The sequence below is a fragment of the Triticum urartu genome, chromosome 6 (assembly GCF_003073215.2).
Source record: "Triticum urartu cultivar G1812 chromosome 6, Tu2.1, whole genome shotgun sequence".
Taxonomy (NCBI): Eukaryota; Viridiplantae; Streptophyta; class Magnoliopsida; order Poales; family Poaceae; genus Triticum; species Triticum urartu.
The window spans coordinates 34,633,856-34,639,248 of record NC_053027.1 but is presented as its reverse complement, the minus strand read 5'-3'; the positions used below and the strand labels follow the sequence as shown (position 1 = coordinate 34,639,248).

At 47.6% G+C, this 5,393-nt stretch overlaps 1 pseudogene; it reads left to right on the top strand.

Moving 5' to 3' along the window:
• Nucleotides 1–2,479: 2,479 nt before the first annotated feature.
• On the top strand, nucleotides 2,480–4,049 carry LOC125516490 (annotated as a pseudogene).
• Nucleotides 4,050–5,393: the final 1,344 nt, after the last annotated feature.

Sequence of the window (5,393 nt, the reverse complement as noted above, 5' to 3'; positions counted from 1 at the left end):
CTGTACTGTGAATTTTACAGGGTCCATTGAGCCATCCTTCCAGTACGGTTCCATGCCCTGTAGAGGGTTTTTGCTTTTTGGTGTTTGACCCGGGTGTCTGGCGATGATGCATCCTTTTATTTCGGACTGGGTTTGTATTCAGGGCCGGATCGTCCCAAAATTTTATTTCGGTTTTCCAGGCACTTTCCATCGCACAGTACTTTCGTACGGTGGACGCCAAGTCAGCGAAGCGTGTAATATCACGGCGACTTATGGCGTTGAGGATTCCCTTGTCTGTGCAATTATTGCAGAAAATTGAGATTGCGTCTTCCTCGCGGCAGTCCCTTATCCTGTTCCTAACCAGGAGGAATCTGGCCCAGTAATGATGTACTGTTTCTTCGGGCTCTTGCCTGATTTGGGATAGATCGCTTGTGTTCGGGTGGGTGGGTGGAATTAAATCCGAAGCCTCACCCAATCTGCGGCTCAGAGGCCGAGGAGTTTCCGAACTCGAAAATTTGGATTCCTGGATGTTGTCCAATGAATCCAGCCCATCGCCTGGCTCTAAGTTCAGGTCTTGAGTGATATCCTCCCCTCCGCGGGTATCCGGCTTGGAGGGATCGGGAATCCGAACGTAGCTAGTCCTTAAGATAGATGAAGGGTCGCCGCACTGTCCCTCTACCACGACAACATGATGGGTGACTTGGGGAGAGTTAATCTCTCTGAGATCGGGTTTAGGCCCAATCTGGTCGTAATCCGTAGCGACTCCCAGGGCGGCGATGCGATCCAAGAGCTCGTTTATGGAGGAGAGCTCCATTGGATCTAACTGCTCGGCAAGTTCCGAGCTGACATGAAGATTGTTTTCGATGGCTCGAGAGGTCATCGTCGGCGTAGAAGCCGAACAGACGGTCATAAGGAAACCACCTAGCCGGAGGGTTTGGCCGACAGTCAAAGCTCCCTTAGCAACGGTGCCGTCTTTAAAGACGGGGCGAGGCATCCTTCCTGATGGCGACGACACAGAGGAACTCTCAATGAAAGCACCAATGTCGGTGTCAAAACCGGCGGATCTCGGGTAGGGGGTCCCGAACTGTGCGTCTAGGCCGGATGGTAACAGGAGGCAAGGGACACGAAGTTTTACCCAGGTTCGGGCCCTCTCGATGGAGGTAAAACCCTACGTCCTGCTTGATTAATATTGATGATATGGGTAGTACAAGAGTAGATCTACCACGAGATCGGAGAGGCTAAACCCTAGAACTTAGCCTATGGTATGATTGTTGTTCTGTATGTTGTCCTACGGATTAAAACCCTCCGGTTTATATAGACACCGGATAGGGTTAGGGTTACACAAAGTCGGTTACAATGGTAGGAGATCTACATATCCGTATCGCCAAGCTTGCCTTCCACGTCAAGAAAAGTCTCTTCCGGACACGGGACGAAGTCTTCAATCTTGTATCTTCATAGTTCAGGAGTCCGGCTGAAGGTATAGTCCGGCCATCCGGACACCCCCTAATCCAGGACTCCCTCACGCGGCGTTCGTACGAACCAGAGGTTACAGGGGGGAATATTAGAATACCCTTAAGAGAAATAACCATCAAATGATTTTGATGCGATTACTCTTTTGCCCCTTAGATCAGGGTACTTCATGACTCATCGACTCAGTACTCAGTGCGACAAAAGATGGAGTACCGGATTATACTGGCCATTGGATTGCCAGAAATAGACGGCTTATATTAATTCAAGGGTACTGTAAAAGAGCTCTTTTTACATGGGGCAGGTTATTACCGAGTCTGGCGGTGTTGACGTTGTTGAGGTTCTAAATGTCACGAACATCAGTGAGGCGAAACAGCTCTATGAGGAAGCAAAACGAGCTAGACTGGAGTTTGATTCCCGTAGCATGAATGGTGATCTGTACCTCCGAATATCCGCCATGTAACTGAAAACGATTGTAACACTGTCCTTGATGATATATAAAAGCTCTTTTGTCTTCCTCATTTTTTTTAAAAAAAATCGATCTATACTTAATCTTGTATTTTTTTCATTTTCTTTTGTTTTACTCTTTCTTTCTTAATTAAGGAAGCAAATTCTGAATTTATTGGTGATGAATTGATGCCCCGCAGGAAAAAATTGCTTAGTTGATATAGTAGTTGTGTGCATCAAATAATCAATATAAATAACCCTGATAAAATCAGTATAAATTTGTGCGAAGTTTGATAAACTGTACGGCGAGTCCGGGCCTGACCAAATTTATCCAAATTCAAAGCTACCGAGAGCTTAAATTCCCCAACGCCCAAACCCTAACTGACCTGGTCCCCAAATCTCCGAGAGCCTCTCCGTCGCGTGGGCGGCAGCTAACCCTGCTCCCCATCCCGGCGTCTCCCCACCCCACCGCCCAGCCGCGTCGAGCGAGCGTGCCGGTGACGAAGCGAAGCTGCGAGTGGTAACGGGCCGCGAGGAGCGTCCGGCGAAGTATTGCTGCCGAATCTTCCGTCGCTAGTCGCTGGCCATGAAGAAGAAGGACGCTGCAGGGGCCCGGAGTGAATCCAGTGGAATCACGCGGAAGCGGGCACGGAGGAGCCACCAGGACGAGACCGCCGCCGATCTCATCAACCGCCAACCGGACGCCATCCTCTGCACCATCATCTCTTTACTCCCCACCAAGGACGCCCGCCGCACGCCGGCCCTCTCCCGCCGATGGCGCCACTTCTGGCGCTCCGCGCCTCTCAACCTCGAGGTCATCACCTCCCTCCCGGTCTTCCTTCGCGACGCCGTCCCGCCCTCAGCCGTGTCCAAGATAATCTCCCAACACCCTGGCCCCGCCCGCCGATTCTCCTTCCTCTTCCTCCGGGCTGGCGATCTCTACGCTCAGGCGGAGAGCTGGTTCGAGTCGCGAGCCCTTGCCAACCTTGAGGAGCTTGATATCGGCTACGAGTACCTCTCTGGACGTAAGACCAGCTACCCGCTGCCGCAATCCGCGCTCCGCTCCTCCTCGTTGCCAAGATCAGCTATTGTGATCTGATTTCCCTAGGATGATCGCACCGTCCATGAATTTTCCCCTCCTCAAGGAGCTCTCCTTGAGGTACGTTTCCATCAGGGGGGATGTGTTCCATGGCTTGCTCTCCGGATGCCATGCCTTGGAGAGCTTATACATGCTCCAAGTTCATGCTGCTGGTTGCCTCCGTGTTAGTTCGCCAACTATTAGGAGCATTGGCTTCCGTGATAACTCTGGTGAAAAAGCAGAGCTGGTCATCGAGGATGCTCCTCGCCTTGAAAGGTTATTGTTACCATATTGTCACCGGGATGATTGTGTGACTATACGGGTTATTAGCGCACCTAAACTGGAGATATTGGGGCCATTATCAACAGACTTCTGCAAACTCTTGGACTTCCAGGTAGCAGCAACATCCATCATCAGCATTCTTACATATAGATTATAGATTATTATTTTTTATATTGGTTGTCTTATTCAGGAAATGAACCCAGTCAGCTTGGCAAACTCGATATGCACCGTGAAGGTTTTGGCCCTTGGGTGTTCTAATCATCAATTGAATGCAGTTCTTGACGTCCTCAGGATGTTCCCCTGTTTGGAAAAGCTCTATGTCACTGTGAGTATTCTCTTTGCTCACTTTAACTTTATGCTTTGATTGACATATTAACTAGTCTATTTAGCAACCCTTTAACATATGCCTATTTTTTCCGTTATGCAGTCTCACTCACATGATAGTATGCTTGAGCAAAATGAGGATCATTATGACCCACCATATCCAGTGGAGTGCCTTGAGACCCACCTAAAGGAAGTGGTGTTCAAGTTATTCATAGGCTATGAGCAACAAGTTAACTTTGCCAGGTTCTTTGTTTTGAATGCAAAAGTGCTAAACAAAATTGAATTTCAAGGATGTGAGGACTACAACAATGAATTGGTGGCTCGTCAACACAGGCTGCTCCAAGTCGAAAACAAAGCTTCCCGAGATGCTCATTTTGAATTCAGAAATATTTATTTTTGTATTAATGAACATGTCGAGAAGCATGTCCATAATTTGTCACTGGCTGACCCCTTCTCAGACAGCCATAGATAGGGTTGATGCCCGAAGATTGCACTGCCTTCTGCATAAGCCTGTTCAATTTCTAGTCCAGAGTTCCTCTGTAGTTTCGGTACTTAAGAAGTTACCCTGTTAAAACTGCAAAAGATGCTTCTGGATTCAAATAACAGTGCACTGTAGAGAAATTCCAAAGGGGAGGGATGCAACAAAATTATTGCCAATAACTGGCCTGTATTGGAAGCTTAATTGTCTTTTCAGTTGTATACAGAAACGTCTGTACGTGTGACATTTGTTCGATGCTTAGGAAAGGTCGGTTAGGCCCGGATGCTTCTGTAACTAGGAAGGGAACGTTTCTATAAATTTATATCAAGGTGGAGATTGAAGCCTGTGTGTGTGTGTGTGTGTGTGTGTGTGTGTGTGTGTGTGTGTGATTTCGACTAGACAGTAGGTGTGGCGTGGGGCCATCACCGGTCTAGAAGATTAGTTGGGTTATTCGATGGGCTTTTGCAATCATATAAACATGTCCAATTCATATCAATGGTTGTGTGCATCACTGGATGCAGAGGCCGGAGGCTGTCCTCCTTTTCAAAAAAATATATCCAATTCATATCCATTAGGTGTGGCTCTCTATCCTCTTCTCCTCTGCTCTCTTGAGTCCGATCTGCTGCTCCTCGTGGAAACGGGCCAAAGGTAAACGGCGACGCAAGTTGATCGCTTTCTTCTAAGCCTGGACCCCCGATGTTTTCTCTCCTTGGTTGGCCATGAAGATATGACCAGACGGCTTCCCTCATCCTAATCACCACCCGTGTACTTCCTTGTGTTGTTTCTCAAGTGTATCTTCTCACATCTGGCCAAACTGGCGCCGCGAATTGCGTATCTGAAAGCCAGGGTTGATGTTAGTTTCTTTTTCTTCGTTCCTATTTTGTTAGGAGTACTTTGTTTCACCTAATCATCTGGAACAAAACTGGCCTGCCATTGACGACCCCCGCATCTCAATCGTCAAAGGGCCAAAATTTAACTCTGCTTCCATTACAAGCTAGTCTCGTTACAGCTGCCAAGATCATAAACTTGTTCCAGATGATTTGTCCCTTTTTTATGTTTTTGAGGGAATGTCATCATGGCTGGCTTTATTAATTGCAAAATATGGATACATCATCTACGAGCTTATTCACCAGTCAATCTGGAGGCACGTCTATCCAGCTACTAGAAAATTTATTACAGTAAGAAAAGCTAGCTAGCACATCGCTGCTGGATTAGCTGAACGATAATAGTTAACATTGACCTTCCCATTGCCCTTCCTCAATCTATTTTGCTCCGTACAAAAATTGATCACGTTTTGGGAATCAGATTCTGCCTCCACACATTGGAACCCCAAGTTGT